A 17791-nucleotide genomic window follows, 5' to 3' on the forward strand; every position below is an offset into this window, starting at 1 on the left:
GAAAAGAAGAAGAAAAGATGTCTTTATCTACGAGTTCTGTAATGTTAAAACTTTTGGAGTTCAATTTTGTATAAAGATCACTTTTCTGGTACCTCTAAGGCCATAGTGTTCATATATATGCATCAGCTGGGAGGTTATTTATGCTTTCTTTAAACATGAAAGAACTTTTACAGTGAAGACATCTAGAATTAAATCAGTTGAAGGCAATTCAACTGAAAAAATAACTACATCATTTTTTTTTGTGTTTCTATCAATCAAGCTGTTATGCTGCCTACAGTATGCATGATAAGATGAGAATCATTTATTGACTGTTTAAATTCCTGTCTGACTGGAAAAAGTCATTAAGGCCACTTCCTATGCACTGTCAGTAACTAACTCGACACTATTAACAAATTATGTTCTCATGCATAAGTAGTACACACCTTTTGTGTGTACACTGGACTACAGGAATACTGTTTCTTCAGGAAAGTTCTGTCCCATTTTTTTTTCAGTATGGGTCAGTAAATAACTTTTGCTCTGTGTGAAGGTTACAGTCAAGTCTAGTTCAGTCTCTGCAGAGCCATAATAGAACAAAGGAACGTTATAGACCTCTAGTAACATGCAAGAAAACCTGAGAGATCATAAAAACTGACTTAAGACATTTTTATGAGTGTTTTCAAGGCTTTTTTTCACAGAAGAGACAGGTCTTTGTGGAGTCTGATTCATTCCTGATGCTTGTACTGTTTTACATAAATTTGCAGTACTGCATAGATTACCTAACCTGAAGCATCACATTTAGGCTCTGATGACTGAATCCAATCACAGTACAAATGTTCTCCCAGGCACATGCAAAACTCTGCAGCCAGCATTTCTTCTAAAGCTCCAGGTTTGGGGTCACAGCCTCCCAGAAGTAGTAGTACTTCAAAATGGCTCTTTTGTGTTAATTCTAGTGTGAACCTGGAAGATGTTGGAGCAGCACAAATTGTCAAACCCACCTTTAATGCAAGAACTTAGAAACAGTATCTTTCTAAATGACTGCCAAAAAACTTCCATAGGGCTTTTTTATTATTATTTGTTTTAAACAAAAAGTTTCCCGGTTTTTCCTCCTTCCGGCATGAAGGCAGATCTATTTGGGTGCCAGTGTCTGGTCAATGGCTAGTAGAATTAGCAATAATGGTATTAGAATATAAAATTCAGCTGGTTTTAGCCTTGCTCATTCCTGACCCCTGCATCTCCTGTCAATGATCCTGATTGTAATTGCTACTACACAGTTTGATTAATTAGTTATGCAACATAGAGACAATCTGTGAGGCAACTGGCTGTGTTGGTGCTGAAATTTAAAAGTAGCACAGGAGCCTTGATAATGCAGTGTGGGAGTCCTTCCATGACATTTGAGTTCTCTTTCTGAAATAGACAACAGCCCAGGCACTACCCAAAACAGCAAACTGAGGAGCACTGGCCACTGGACTGCACTAACCACTAAGGCTTTCCTCATGTAAGTTGCATCACATCCAAATTTATTTTTGGAAGTAAATAAGAGAACTTTTCTCCTGATGAGCAAATAGCAGTGACCCAGGGGCTGAGGGTACTCAGAGCTGTTTGAAAACCACCTCTGTGCACTTCATCCCACCTTCTGCTGATGCATTACTTTGAACAAAAATCAGAGCAAGGTCTTAACTCTGGGTAAGCTAACCTGCAACATTTTGGGGTAATCTGAAGATCTAAACCTGCCTGCAGATTTTTTCCATGTTCACACTCCCTAATTTCCACGAATCTGGGATTTGAAACAGTTCCTCTGAGCAAATTCTCTACCGGGTTGGCAATATTGCTAAGAGACACTTCCCTGTAATTCAGAAGCTGCACCATTATTATTATGGAAAAAAGCTTTGGAGGAATTAAATTAAATTACCTATTTAGGTGGGATTCATTTCCTAAACTCAGGAATACTTGAATAGAAAAAACACATAATACTGAGCTATAAATTACTTAACTTTCTACTGATAGCGTTCATACTTTCCCTAACTGGTTGAAGTCCTATTTTATCACTGTTTGGGTAATGAGGCAGCAGACAAAACATTTTTGGCCAAAGGGACAGGTAAAGCTTACTTCAATACATGGAGCCAGTGCTCTACTTAGGTTTGTTGCTGGAAGTTAAGTCACTTTCACATTCATCTGGGACATGACAAGTGTGCTTCTGAGAATATGAGGAGAGAGTAGGAGGGAGGAAATGCCTCAGCTCAGTTACAGTTTGCCACATGATTTTCCATCCTAAGGAACTGCCAGTAGCTGTCAACACAGACTGTTACAGGGTTTGCAACAGAGTCGGAGTTGGCAACCTTCAGTCATGCAGCGCAGGAGCTCAGTTCTGCTGGAGGTGGCATACTGGTGAATTTGCCTTTCCAAGGAAAGAAGTATCTAGAAGGAGAGCACCTGTATAGTACAAGATCACCATGGTGCTGCCTTGTTCCGCCCCTCAGATTTCTCTAGATAACACTTCGCTCACAGCCCTCTGCATTTTCTTTCCTTACTCAGGGGGGATATGACTGAAGTTATGCACCAAGCTTCCTAACTAATAAACCCCAAATATAATAATCTCTTGAGGTACTCACAGGATGAAAAGCGGTTTGATGGGCAAAGATACTGAAATGTGATGCAAAGTGAGAAGACGGTGATGAAATTCTGGTCCTTCTCATTCATCTTGCCCAGGGAAAAATACAGCAAATAAGCAGAACTAGAAACCACCAAAAACCCAGCATGTAGGAAGTAAAAGGAGCTACAGCAAGGAGTAGAGAAGTGGCAGCTATTCTCCGTGAAGTCCTCACTCTCATTGTGGTCAAGTCTGGAAGAGCTGCAGTTGACAGGAGCACCCAAGTGGATGTGTATTTGTTCCACAGAGTCTGGAGGAGATTATCAGTACCTGTGTCTAAACTCAGATTTTGAGTCTCAGGCCTTGGTCCCCCTTCAACCACCCTGGTATTTCCTGGAAGGACAACACAGAGAAGGAAAGGCTCAGGCAGGAGCTCATCTGTGTAAATTAACACCCTGTGGGCAGTGCAGAGAGGATAGAGCCAGGCTCTTTCCAGTGGTGCTCAGTGACAGCACTGGAGCAGTGGGCACACACTGAAGCACAGGAGGCTCCCTCTCAACAGCAGGGAACACTTCCTTAATGTCAAGCTGATTTCAGCACTGGCACAAACAAACGCCAACTTTCATTAATTTTCCAACTCTCCAGTCATCATCACAAACTTTCTCTCTGGCTTGGACTGCATGGTCGTCAAGCTCTGGATCACTGCAGGCTGTAGTCTTTGAGAACCCAACTCCTGGTGGATGATACCGAATCACCCAGAGCATGCATAAGTACAGCTCAACTCATCAGAGTGAGCTCAACTCATTTCAGTAAAAGAGGGGGTCATCTTTTACCCTGCCTTGAAAAAACATAAAGAGGTTATTAATTCTAAGAAAAAGAAATTTATTTCCTCTAGGATAAACAGGATTTCAATGCTTAACCAAAACAAATCCATGCGTTATACCTGAAACATTGCTTTGGCCTCAGCAACTCTTTCAAATTTTGCATTTTCTTCCAAATTCTGCCTCAGTCAACGAGGCTGAACAATTACCCTGCCATGGCAGTCATGCTGAAGCAGAACCACATGGACTACCCAAGAAGCAGCAGGTAGTGTGAGCCTTTAGAGCCACTGTAACTTGTCTGTACCACATCGTCTGGGTATAACTAACTAAACACTCAATGTAGAACAACTGTGCAGCTCTGCAGGGTGAGAAGTCAACTCATAATGTTCTAATAAGCCAGTATTTCCTAGATACTCCTGCTTTCCAAGACTCATAACCCTCTCCAGCAAAATATTCTGACTGCCAGATGAAACTATACGATTTGTCTCAGTAGGAAAAGGTGCTCGCTGAGGCCACCCCCAAAGAACAGGTTTAGTTTGCCGTAGAATCATAAACATCTGAAGTAATTGATATTAGTCTGTGTGGCAGCAGAATTGGTTCCAATGCCTTTAAAAGAAGATCTCTGCAAATGGTTAATCCTAATGATTTAAAGCAGGAAATTTGGAAATCTCTCACAGTGCACACTCAGAATAAACCCTTAAAAAATAATTCAGATCCCTGATCATTCTGAAAGGTCCTGGCACAAGAAGATACGCTACTGCATTTAATACTTGAAAAAAATACAGCCCCAAGGTCTGCCGTTCCGGTTCCCCTACAATGGATACCTCCATGGTCACACCAGCCATTCACATGAAGGCAAATGTAGTTTTTCACATTCATTCAATTTTTTTACATTCTGCTACAGGTTTAGCAGGTTAGATCAGCCACCAAACTTTTCACAGACATTAAACAGTTTAAATAGCATTAGTTGAAAACATAGTTTTCAATGAGGAAAAGAAAAAGCAGTAGGTGTAGCAAGAATGATATTAATGAGGTACCTCAAGACCTGAAAATAAGTGAAGAGGTTTTGGAAATCTGTGGTTAGCCTGCATTTAAAATGCCATTCAGCTCCCTCACAGCACCTCCTAACAGAAGAATGCTTCCACCCAATGCTTACATGGTAAGTTAATGCTTTGGGAACAAAACTCACTGAACAAAAGATGTGGCACCTCTCCTAGACCGTTCTTGACACATAGGCATTAAAACTACAGTTTTCCCACTGAGCTGGGACAGGACCCGAGGGAATGGCCTGAAGCTGTGTCAGGGGAGGTTTAGGTTGGATATTAGAAAACGGTTTTTCACCCAAAGGGTGGTTGGGCACTAGGACAGGCTCCCCAGGGAAGTGGTCACAGCACCAAGCCTGACAGAGCTCAAGAAGCTCTTGGACAATGCTCTCAGGCACATGGTGTGACACTGGGGACAGTGCTGTGCAGGCCCAGGAGTTGGACTTCGTGATCCTTGTGGGTCTCTTCCAACTCAGGATGCTCTGTGATTCTAAGAAATACAGCAGTCTGTAGTGCTAATATATATAAAATAATTCAATGAGTCATATAAAAATTGTCCAGAAGTTCCTGACATGGTTTGGTTGGCTGAAAATTAATGAGACTTCAGAAATCCTCCGCAGAGTTTTGTATCCCAGGAAGGTGGTTTGAACGCAGGAAGTTCCCTGATGGGCAGTACTACACAACAACCTGACACGCCATCGTTATTTCCCCATTGCTGACTTTCCTAGAGCTCCTGTAAGTTCATCTTAATGAAGAAGAGCAGCTGTAAGCTGAGAAGAGCTCCAGCACCAACAGCCAGAGGTGCGCTATCACTGAGGCACAGCAGCACCAGGCACGAGTGAGATAAGCGCTGGATTTTCCCTCCAGGCCCTCGCCTCAAACTGAAACCACTGGTATGGAGGACGAAGGAGAATCAGAGCACCCCACCCCAAATCCATGTACTGTAACACAGGAAAGAGGCACAGCTCATCCACAGGGATGGCAGCTGAGATTAAGCATCTTCTACATCCGTTGTTCCTATCGGGCACAACAGGAGCTCTGTTTGAGGAGCTGCAAGGGTGCCCATGCCTGGACTGCTGCCACAGTTGACCCTGCAAATCACTGATGATAAAAGAGCAGAGTGTAGCACTGCTCACGTTACAGACTTGCCCGCTTTGCCCAGCAGATCAAGGCACTATCAACACCTCACAGGCTCGATCCCAGCTCACACCAGCAGGGCGAAACTGCACCTTCCAAGTGTGCTCTCCCTGATAACAAAAGCCATCCACACCTACACCATTGACGTGGAAAGGAGTTAGGCAGGAGCCTGACAGAAGAAAGGGCTTATTCCTTCTGGAGAATGTGGGGCCAGAGGCAAGAGTGCAGTAAGTGCTGCCCTGCCCCAGGTGCCCTCAGACCATGGCGCTTGCAGCCCAAAGGCTGCTGGGTGGCCAACATCTGCTGCTAGCTCTTTCTCTTGATTCATGTTTTGTGGAGGGGCGTCAAAATACCTTGGAAATGTTCGCTGACCAACTGCCACAGAAACAGTGCAGTCATAAATGAGGAATGATGCAAATGCCAAAGCCTCTCAGCCTTCAAATAGAAAATATATTTAGAAATTCTGTTTTAAACGATGAAATTTTAAAAACCCAGAGCACTGTGGTTCTCCCAGCAGCAAGACCTGGCTTTGTAGGTTGGGGATTTGATCCTGTGGAGTGACACACTGGCTTGTTGCTGCCTCTGATAGGATTACATTTATCAAGGAGCTAGAGGGCCTCTGCGACTCTGTGTCTCTGTGGGAACCCCTAAGGGGAAAATCAGGGTCTCCTCAGAACTGACAGGAAAATTTAAGACTTCCTCAAAGAAGAAAAGAGGCAAGACAGAAGAAATCCAAGGGAAGAAGTGGAACTATTCCTAACAATCATGATAATTGCAGTTTTGTAAGTTAGGCTGGCTGGGTGCCCAGAATGGGTAAAAAAACCCCAAAGCAGTTTAACTGACAAGCATATAACCATTTGCACAGCCCTGCAGCAAAGCAAAATGACCTCCAAGTTCTCAAAAATCTCAGTCACAGATTTTCCCTCATATCTACTTTTATTTGGGCAAATTAATGAAGCTAGGCTTTAAAGCAGTAGTGAAGTTTTAAATTTCTGACAGCAACCATGAGATTTAGACACACAACTGTCAGTATAAACAAACAGGAAATAAATCTTGCTTAAATTTTTAAAATCCCTATTTAAAACATGCTTATGACACATAACAAGCCAACTACACACACCTAATGCATAATATTCAGTAGTCAAATATATATTCTGCATGTATAACTTACCCAATAAGTTTACAGGGGTTTTGCCCATCGTAAGAATTTTAGCTACATTTTTGTCTCTCATGTTCATTTTTTAAAGGTTTCAGTAACAAGTCACCAAATTATTTTTGCATCATGACAACTTTAAACTCAGTTTCATCTCCCTGCGACAATGACCTACCATTGTGGCAGTACAATTTCTGAATTCAAAACTTGTGAAAATAAGAAATGTTCACAAAACTGCAGACCAAGGTATCCCGGCACAGCTTCAGAAACTTCACTTTAAAGGTTCGTGATGCAGATTATATATGATGGGGAAACTTTCACAAGGAATTCCAGAAACTCTAGAGGTGGATATCAGGCATCCTCCTTGATGTTCTCTGTGGTAAACAAAAAACTTAATTTTTTTTTTAAACAGAAAGTGGAACAGTGAAATTATTTTGGACTGTTACTCGATCTGTGCAGGCTTTTCCTGCCTAGAAAGAGTTAATCCATACAGCAGTTTTCTTTCTTTAGCAGGAATTACACGTCCCCTGATTGAATCATACAAAATATAGAATTGTAAGAAATGGCGTCCCTCAGGCTTACTGAGGGAAGAGGCAGGAGCCACATGAAAAAGGAACCCCCTTAAGACTGGGCACTATATTCTTCCTTAACTTTCCAGGATCTGCCCATGTGTTGAACCCCCTTCAAACCTCCTTGCTGCATTCCCTTTGTCCAACCACACTTGAAGCAGAACTCCACCAACACTCAGAAGCAGCTTTTGACAAGGACATGTAAAAACTTTCCCAGCTGGAAAAGGAACATGGGTGCTGGGGGAAGCTTGGCACTTTTCTGGTTTGAGCTGCCCAGAGCTTCTACTATACAACATTAGAGAAACGGAGACATTTAGGCTCTTAATTGCCCACTCACACTGATATGAAGAAGGCCTTGAGCACTGTTGGCTACAGTCTGCCCAAAATTATATTTACTACCTAAATTTAATAAGTTTATTTTTCCTAATGATCATTTTGTATCAGGAGAGAATAAACAGTCCCTCAGGATCCAGTTCCTTTTTCCTTGAGCCTTTGTAATATACTGGTTTCTCAGCCCTTGATGCCAGCTCCCCGCATGCTCAGAATGACATAAATCACAATTTTATTTAATCTGCATCTTTTCTAATAAAAAGAAAGCCCATTTCTCTCCTAGCATTATGTCAATATTCATCTTTGAAGTCCCCTGGAGCTGCATCCAATTCATACCAGAGTACAAAAATGACTGGAGCACAATATTTTTGTTGCCTTTATTCAAATCCTTTAGTCTGTTTTGCTGTTATCCATCTTTCCCACAAACCCAACTTGATGCCTGCTAACACAATGCACAGTACCCTGGCTCAAGACTCGCTGTTTATGCTGCTCTGGACACGTCTCTTTCCCTGCCCCCCAGCATCTCCGTGCTTTATTTATTCTGCTGACTTGTGCCAAATGCTGACATCACAGTCTGAGTTTTCAGTTAACTCATATTCCTACCTCTTTTTCCTATTCTTATGCCTTTCCTCACAAACATTATAAGGTTTGAATAGTTCAGTCTTTTTCATACCTGTCATATATCTACATAATGGACAACTGTGGTTTATTTTCCTTTGCCCCTTCTCATGAAAACCTGGCAGCTCACAGTGCTCCATCCCTGTGCGTTTCCATATCACCTGGGATAATCTGGACCTCAAAGTGACATGGGGGTTAAGAAATATGAAGCTTATTTTGGCTCTGTTGTGGTTCTGGTTCCTAGCAGCCAACTTGCTTCTTTCAGAATGTCATTTTTCAACAAAACCCACAGGCTTTTAGACTCTAATTCATCCCAAAAATACATTCAGATGAACAGGCTCCAGCCAGCTCTCACTTGCCACGAAGCCAACATGCTAACAGAGCTCCATCTTTGCTTTCAAAAACCTCTTGACAGGATAATTAACTTAATAGTCCAGACTACTCTTGGGTCAGCTTCAATTCCCTTCCCAGAAAACTTCCCCAAGCTCTTGACAGTATCTTGAAACTGGTTTTCACTGTCTCACACTGTTACTGCTCTTGACAGTCTGTTTCAGGATTTTCCCATGTACTAACCTTTTCCATCACCAAGGCAAAGCCTGATGCAATTGAAAGAGAAGGAGAACAAGGAGTGATGGATCCCCTCAGTAATTCCGCAGAACCTGGTAAGGAGGGCATGATTCTGCTGGCAGCAACACCCTTGGAACAGCTACAGGAGCACAACTACACAGGCTGCTTGTCCAACTGCAGCACCACGGGGCAAGGACATTTCTGATCCTTCTTTGAAAAGGCCAATCAAGTTTAAAAGCATTTGAGTTGGTGAAAACCTCTGCAGTGCATTTCCCTCTTCTGCAGCCTCCCTTTTATAGTAAGAGCAAAACCTTTTGTTCAGCTTTGCTTCTCTTCCCCATGACTTCTTTTTTTTTTTTTTTTTTTCCAAAGGAAGCACCAGAAGGCAAAGATTGTTTTTACACATAAGTACTGCACTTGACATGATGCTTCTAGCAGGCTATGGCATTTCATGTTCAGTATGAGAACTGATTAGAAATTGGGCAAAGTGCTCAGGAGTTGCACCGTTTCACTCTGAATGTGCTACTACCCATAGTGAATCCTTCACTGAGAACATCCAGAAAGTTCACGCAGGAAGGGTTTAAACAGCAGGAATACAGTTTATGCCCTCTGCAACAAAACTGACTGTCATAATTTCAAATTACAGACACAGAGAAACATCTGTGGACATCAAAAAATAACATCAACAAAAAGGCAAACTGAAGATGAGTGAAGCCAAGAGAAACTGAAGTCCACAAGAAGCTGCTATTTATTTCTACTTCCAAATGGAAACAGGATTCTTTGACAAATCTGATTCCAGAAAAATATGCCCCAACTCAGGGTCACAGAGAAGAACTCAGAGTTGATGAGAGGACTCAGCTCTAGGGGCTGCTGTCACCAGATGATGCCACCCACAGCAGTACTTATTTATAAGCCTGCAGGCTTGCAGGTGGATTAGCAAAAACATTTAAATGCCTTTCATGGGGAGTTATCAAGAGGCTTTTTTTCTTGCCATAGTCGTACAAGGTCAAGAAACCAAAAATTTTGTACAACACCGATCAGTTTCTTGATTTTTTTTTTTCACGCAGATTCTTGTATTTGTAGATGTTCTCTCAGAACAGGGCAGTATCTCATCTCATGTGATTATGAATGGAATAAATTTTAATATGCTCAGAGGTATCTGCATTGTAACCTATTTGTTCATCAGGAAGAAATAAAACCTGGTTCTTACCAAATTCAGGACACTGTGGAAGAACCTGAGGGTTCTTTATGCACACTGCAATCAACTATCTAAACATTCTGTTTTCTTGTGACCACAAGACTCTCAGATTGTTTGGAGAGAAACACATCAGAGCCTCATCTTATGTCTGGAAAATACTGTATATCTTTCTAGATTATTATTGAAGAGATTCAAGGTGAAATTTTTCATGTTTAGTCTCTGTCCAAGACCAATTTCTAAATTAATTTTTGTCTTTATCCTTTCAGACTTCTTTGAATTCAGAGGTAAAACAGGGGCAAACCACAACCCTTTTAGAGTCGTAGCTATATAAGCTGGCACAACTTAAAAACCCATGGTGCTTCTACCATGTCCTCACAAGTTCCAGGGACAAGCATCTTATCACATTTTGGACAGAGTCTGGTTCATGAAGCCATTTCTGTGTTATTGAAAAACTTCAGCCAGACATCCATCGTATGTTACCGCTGCAGTTTTCAACTTTTATAAACAAATGTCAGTGAATCCAGGAGGACTTGAACTTCCTGAACGAACTCACCAGTGCATACTGGAGTAAGACAAAAAAGAGCTGTTCCATATTATAGAGCACCAAAGCAGCCCTGTATGGGGAAGCCTACCTTCTGACAGTCATGTTAAAGTATTTTTTTTCACAGCTCACCACTCAAGAGGTCCTTCAGCATATAATTAATTTGATCCAGCCATGCATTAGAGAAGAAGCAGAGGGAACAGCATCTGGATCTAAAAGAATCTCACATTTAGTTGGAACTGAGCAGCAACTCCTCTCTGAGCCCCCAGAGAGGAAAAGTCAACATAGATTGTCATTGAAAGAAATGAAAGAAAAAAAATCTATAGAATAAAAATTGGCTTTTCCACACAGTCTACCAGCACCAGTGAAGAGTTTTGCCTAGAGCCTGTGTGCTTTCTTACATGGAAGTGTCATGGCTACACTCCAAGCCCCCACTTCCATAGGAGCTATACGAGAGGTTCCCATGGTCAACAATACCTTGGGGACTTGAAAGAAAGCTACAGAAATTCATTATTATTTTAAAAAACACTCACTTCTCTTCAAGGGAAGACAGAGAGGAGAGAGGTTCCCATGCAAAGTAACAGGGGTGAGGTTGGGCTGGAAGCCCTTTTGAAGCCACATCTTATATCACTTCCTGAAAACGTGTTCAATCCCTGCTGAATCTTGCCCCTCTAAATCTTTGTTGCAAGGCACAGAGCTCTGATTTCACTCTAATTTAATGAGGAGCTTAATGTCTAAATGTTTTGAGCATTGCTTGGGGAATAGCAAAGAAAGCCTGGCAGCAAGAAGTAGAGAAAAAGGAAAGAAAAAAATTAAATCTCTGACCCTTTGAGAAATCAGGGAACCAAAAAAGCATCCTACTGATTCTGCAAAGTTTAAGGGACTTCTATCAACAGGGATCAAAACTTGGCTCCTAAACCTCATGTGTAATCCCCAAAATAAAGACCTGGCTGCTTCCCACCAAATGCATCAATTTTTGCCTAGATCACATAGAACTGACATGCTTATAATGGGAGCAATAATAGTGTTTCAGCAAAACAATGCACAGGAATGTCTCTCTGCTCTGAAAGAAACGTCCTACAGCTAAAAATCCCAGCCTTCCTCTCAGGGAAGAGCAGAACAATGAATCTTGCTGCAGAGTGACATATTCCAGGCAATTACAAGAGCTGCAGACCTCAAAACCACACTCCGAGCATGACTGGAACATAAATAGATTAGCAACTGCTAAGGACTGCTCTTCCTCCTGATTCACAAAGCATGTTCCCACTTCGCTTTTGATGCCCTTAATGATGCACAACCATTCTTTTAGTAAGAAAAGCCATTTCACATTTTTATAAATAGCCCAAAATGCTCCATGTTACCCTTAGTTACCCTTCATCCCTCTGTTCTCTGCAATGCTGCTGACTAAATGGAGACATGTTTTTCCAGTACATTACAGTTTTGCCTTAAGCAGAGTAAACCCCATCCCACTTCCTTCACTTACATCACCCTCCAGGCAGGTAGAGGAAAGAGAAGACTTGTTTTGCCCTGAAGCCCTGACCAAAACCACCCCGGCTCTGATTAGCAGTCTTCAGAGGAAAATGGACGTGGCAAGCACCAATTCCAGGTTCTGAGGTAAATTCTGTGAACACTAAATGGTAACCTATGGCTCTCTCAGAGTGCTTTGCAAAGCAAGGAGCATCTCTGAGGCTGTTGCATTGAATGGGAAAGTGTCAGAGCAGCACGGAACTGCCGGGCTATTTGTAGAAGGTCAGCCATCAATTTGTTACCAGGGCTACAAATAAAACCCAGATGTCTCTATCACTGCAGTTCAGGCACCCTTCTCTTTCTATCTCAAACGATCTCTTCTCATGTCCTGTTCACCCCCCCCCCCCAAAAAAAAAAAAACAAAACAAAACAACAAACAAAATAAACCCACCCCCCCAAAAAAAACCCAAACCAAACCAAAACAAACAAACAAACAAAAACCACCAAAAAAAACCAACAACAAAACCCTGAAAAACCCAACCAAAATATCTCCACCAATTTTCCACTTCCACCAGTGCAGGATGCACTAGAATCCAAAAGAGCACTGTAATCCTTCACCCTGTCTCCCAGCTAGTGTAGGTAGCTCACTACTCAGCACACCCACTTTTCTGTACCTCTGTTCTTAGAAGTAGAGGAAGCGCACTTCGTGGGGCCGGGTATCCAGGCTGAAGGCTGTCAATTCCATTGGAGAATTAATTGTCACAAATAAACACCACAATGATCTACTGTTTTAAAGTCCTCAAAAGTCTGTAGGGACTGCTGCTTTTTACAGTTACAATATGAGGGGTGCTTATTTAATTTTAAATGCTTAATTCATGGAACTTGCAGACGCATACACGGAATTGCTAAATACCAGCTACTCCTACTGACTTTTAAGATCAGTGCAGGCACAGAGGTTCCACGAATCTCAGACTGTGATTCTGAAGTATTTAACATGAGAGATGCAAGTCATGCCATACTGAACAGCAGCAGAGACTTCAGTGACACCAGGAAGACACCACCAACTTCCTGTCAAGTCAGTCAAGAGTACATGATATGGCATTTAAGTCAATTATGGGACAGCAAATTATACCAAATGATCACAACGCTCAAAAATACGTGAGCACATTTAAATAATTTTATGGTGCTACACCACCTTGTTCTGACACCAGGAGAGCTAAAGATGGATTTAATATCTGACCAAAAAACAGGCACAAGGACCAGTGTATCACTGCTGGGTTTTTTGTCTGCTCTGCAAAAGCTGACCATTTAAATTCTTCATTCCCAGCAATAAGAAAGAAGAAAACTCTCTTCATAAATAGGAACTGGCATTGTCCAAATAACAGAGTAGTGCCCAGTTTGTTAAGGATTTTATTCCATGCCAAACTACAAAAAAGTTTTGAAAATTGCCATGTAATAGCACTAGCTTCCTGTAGAGTCTCAAGATAAAGCCTTTAAAAACTGCATACTCCTTCTGCCAACACTGAATAGGGCTAAAAACTTCAACAGGGACAAAATTAGAAATACAGGTCTTCACGAAAAACCAATAAATGTTGTTATTCAATGGCAACCACACACTAAAACTTGGTACCTTTGTATTCTCTATTAGATGCTGCAGAAAGGCTGTTGGCATCTACAGAACCTGGACATCTGCCTTAGGCATTAACAGCAAGAATATTACAAACAATATTATCTATATTTTACAATGGGATGGGGAGGGCTCAGAAGAGCCTATTCCACTGCTTAGGATATTCTCCAATTCCCCAAAAAACACATCCATATTCTAATAACAAAATTGTTCTAAGAAGTCAACTAAAAGAAACTTGTCTTGGCCAAGGCCCCCTGCCCTTTGGTATCTGGAAAGCTGAAAACTGCTCAAAGCCACTTTAGCTCCACTCTTTCTGCTCCTGTATACAGCTGTATTAAAACAAATACTGTTCAGGAGGGCTGGAAGCTACTTCCAAGGGTGAAAGAGAGGCCACTGCTTTATAAGAAGTTGCCTTAGTTTACAGCAGATATTTCTGAAGTTCTTGTTACTATTCAGAAGGTGGTGGTTGTTTAATAGACCACTAATTGAATTAATCTCCAGTTTTGGTCTTTAAGCTCCACTCTGTGAATAAAAATGATAAGGAGAAACAGTTCAAGCATGTTCCAGTATAGCTGCCACATTAAGACAGAGTAAATTGCATGCATTAATCTTTAATTAACAGCATCAGAGGAACTATAATCTAGTAGCTAGAGTACTGGACTAGCTACAAAAAGCCTTCATTCTAATCCCAGATCAGCCACTGATTTGCTATGCACCTCCCATGAGAGGGGGAAGAGAAACACCACTTTAAATTCTCCTTTCCCTTTATATCTTTTGTCTGCCTTACCATTTCCTTTTGTAGTAGCTGTAGCAGGGGCACTTCCCTGCATGAGCAAAACTCCACCGTGGCTTTGCAGCATTGGGTGAGCAGCCCAGCTGCTAATTGCAATTAACAGCAACATCAACAGAATCTGACCTATCTCAAGACAGCTGTAAATTTTTGGCATTTCTATCACTTCTCTATAAACCAAAGAGAGGCAGCCTGCAGCAAGGAATAATAAAAGCACACAAATTACTTCCAACAAAAACATTATGGTCCATCTTCGTGAAGCCTTCCTTACCACCATTATTGCTATGCAAACCTCAGGCTCATGAGACATGAACTTGGCTTTTTTTCCAGTCATCCAACTTTACATATTGACTAGCCTCTCTAAAATGGGTATTTCCCAGTAAATAACAGCGTGATGCAACCAGAATAATGCTGATGCTTCTCTTTCATTAAGTTCTGTCACCTCCCTTTCAAGCTGCCTTAGCTGAGCACAGGTTCTTCTCTCTCCTGCATCCCCCAAACTCCATCTGTGCCAAGTCTTGCTGTTTCCCCTCTGCAGCCACAGCATCTCTGGAACCTGAGAAAGAAATTTCTCTTTCACATCTTTAACTTTTCTCAGAGTCCCCTCATGCTAATATTCCTTTCCACACACTACCTTCAATGGTGGTACTATCACCGCTAGTCTCCCACTCTTCCTAAAGGGACGTACGCCTTTATGGGATGCATAACTTCTGATTCAGGCAGCATTTGCAAACCAAAAAGGCAGATATGTTCTATTTAGGGTTATTTTGTGTAACACATGCCATCCAGCTACCACAGCTTTAATCTTCCTTTGTCAACATCAAAGTTTGTCCTCTATTTGTTCTACACCCACCAATCTATGAGCACACATAAACACTTAGTCAAACATAGTGTGCTTGGAAAAGCACATGGTCTTTGTGGCCCATTTCCAGAGGGTTCTGCTACCCCTCCAGTAGCCTCTCAACAAAATTCCCTCTCCATCCACAAGCAGAGAGGCAGGAGTGCACAGCTCAGTAGAAAGGCTAAGGTTAAAGCAGAGCAATTCCCTAGCTCTCAAGGAGTGGCTTATCACAGTCTGTCCGCATTCCAGGACAACAAAACCACTACTTCTCACACAACTAGCTTGCCTCAGGCTTGTCTCTGCGTTCAGATATTTGGCTCTCCTTCCCCACGCTAGATAAAACACTCCCCTGAGGCAAAATTTTTTAGTAAGCACTTAGTCGCCTTTGATCTCAGAAGCAGCTGGTGCACAGCTGCTCCCCATTACTTTTGCAGCTCCCAGGAATCTTTTGCATTTTCCTGTCCTCACAGGCAGGCACAAAGGGCAAGAACATCACCAGCAACCATCTTTCATTCTCAGGCAAAAACTTTTATCTCCATTTCACATGCCCTGACCAATTCCTCCTTGAATTACTGCCCACCTGGCTCAGTCTCAGATCTTCCCTCCTAACGGGATCCCCAACCATGTGAGCAATGCCTTCCTATTCCTCTTCTCAGCAAGGGTCTCCTCCATGCTTGGGAGTCTCCTGGGGAGACACAGTACCCTGATTGTACAGATGGTAATGGAGAGGCTACTGTACCTCATCCCTGGAAAAAAATACTCCCTCGGGTTCATTTTTTAAAAATTGTTTTTCAGGAGGGAAGATTGGAGTAAATTCCACCCCAGTTTTTCTTCTCTGCAACTACAAAATCTCTCCTTAGGGGTGAGTGCACCACTGGACCTGGCTAGGACGCATGGATCTGGTTAGCACAGTATCACCTCACAGAACCTGAGATTAGACCAACTGCAGTGTCTATTAACAGCACAAGGTTTTTCAATTGTACTTTTTACAGGTTTAAAGAAAACAGGAAAAAGCTAGAAAACAACTCAGCATCTCAAGTTACAGGATTCAGACACAGTATTTTAATCCCTTCCTTAGCTGGAAAAGCCATTTGAAGCCACCACCAGCAGCCAACTATGGGTTATAGGATGCAGCACAGACACAGCAACACAGCTTTGAGAAATGCTTGCAGTCCATTGCCTCTGTACACAGGAGGTGAAGGGAATTACTGACCAATCTGCTGAGATTTCCTTAGACATCTACAAAAAAAAAAAAAAACAAACAAACAAAAAAAAAAAAACCAAAACAAAAAAACACACAAAAAAACAAAACAAAACAAAACAAACAAAAAAAAAAACAAAAAAAACCCCCAACCCCCCCCCCCCCCCCCCACCTTAATACTCACATGCTGAGGAGAACTGGGAGCTGAAATCCTTTTTCTCAGCTTGCTTTCCAGAACGGTCTCACTAAGACAATCACTGTGTACTCACCAGCACTTCTGCAGCTCCTTCTCCAGCAAGGAGCCAAACCTGCTCTTGCAACCAGGTACTCATCAGCAAAATCACTTCACCTGGTCCTACTGCTGACACTTCAGAGTCAAGGCCCACAGCTGCCTCCGGAACCACCATGAGAAGCAAACCCACCCATACAAAATTCTTACTTCTGGGTGGCTTTTTTTCTCCCTCAAGCGGTACTTATTACACTTGTTTTTATGCCTGCACACAGGCTGTTGAGGAAAAGGTTTTACTAGAATCTGGTAGAAAGATGATCACACTCACAGGACCTACAGTTAGTAGCTCTGAAGATACAAACTTCAAATTTTCATAAAAATTTAGGATTTTTAACTTTGTATTGGAATTTTTTGCTACAGCTGTAACTTCCAGGAAAGCTCAAGTAAAAACTCGACCTTCTGGTCCAGAGGAAAAAGGAAGATACTTCTTGTTACTAGTTTACTACCTTGTTACTACCATACTGCCTCAACGGACACTTTCAAAGAATTCAGTCAACAACTCAAACCCTTCACACTGATGCACAGGAATGAAACACAACCATGTTAAGTATTCCCTAGTCATGTGCAAGGCAAGAATTCTCCCAGACTCTTGTACCATTGTCTATTCAGTTCGTGACTGTGTGAGTCTGTGCATGTAACTTCTGCTCCTGGTTTCACATCAAGTACATTGTGTGAGGGCATGTCTGCAGCTTTCTTCTGTCTGCAATAACATCACAGTGGGACTCAGTTCCCTGAGTAGCCCTGTAAGAAAGAACCACACCCTCCTTTTGAAAGCAGAGATTTAGTGTGTGTGTGTGTGTGTGTGTGTGTGTGTGTGTGTGTAGGCCAACTTAGAAAGGAAGCAGCAAACTTTTGCATCTGCACTGTCAGAAACATACTTCTGATAACCAACTGATTGCAAAATCAAAGGGGCTGGTCAGTAAACCTTCATTCACTTTTTCCACATTTAATGGGTACTCCTCCCAGTGCCACACAACCTCCTCACCTTTATTCTCCTAGCCCCCACCAAATCAGGGAGAACACATCTCCCCCT

At 42.1% G+C, this 17791-nt stretch overlaps 1 long non-coding RNA gene across 1 annotated transcript; it reads right to left on the minus strand.

The window, feature by feature from the left end:
* Positions 1 to 353: 353 nt before the first annotated feature.
* LOC136284486 (uncharacterized) lies at positions 354 to 16735 on the minus strand. Its single transcript, XR_010720019.1, has 3 exons — positions 16654 to 16735; positions 2589 to 2959; positions 354 to 936 (listed from the first exon to the last, which is right to left on the minus strand). It is a non-coding gene; the product is annotated as an uncharacterized lncRNA (long non-coding RNA).
* Positions 16736 to 17791: the final 1056 nt, after the last annotated feature.

This window comes from Chamaea fasciata, unplaced genomic scaffold (genome assembly GCF_029207755.1).
Source record: "Chamaea fasciata isolate MVZ Bird 193981 ecotype frontalis unplaced genomic scaffold, bChaFas1.0.hap1 SCAF_1, whole genome shotgun sequence".
In the NCBI taxonomy this organism is placed as follows: domain Eukaryota; kingdom Metazoa; phylum Chordata; class Aves; order Passeriformes; family Sylviidae; genus Chamaea; species Chamaea fasciata.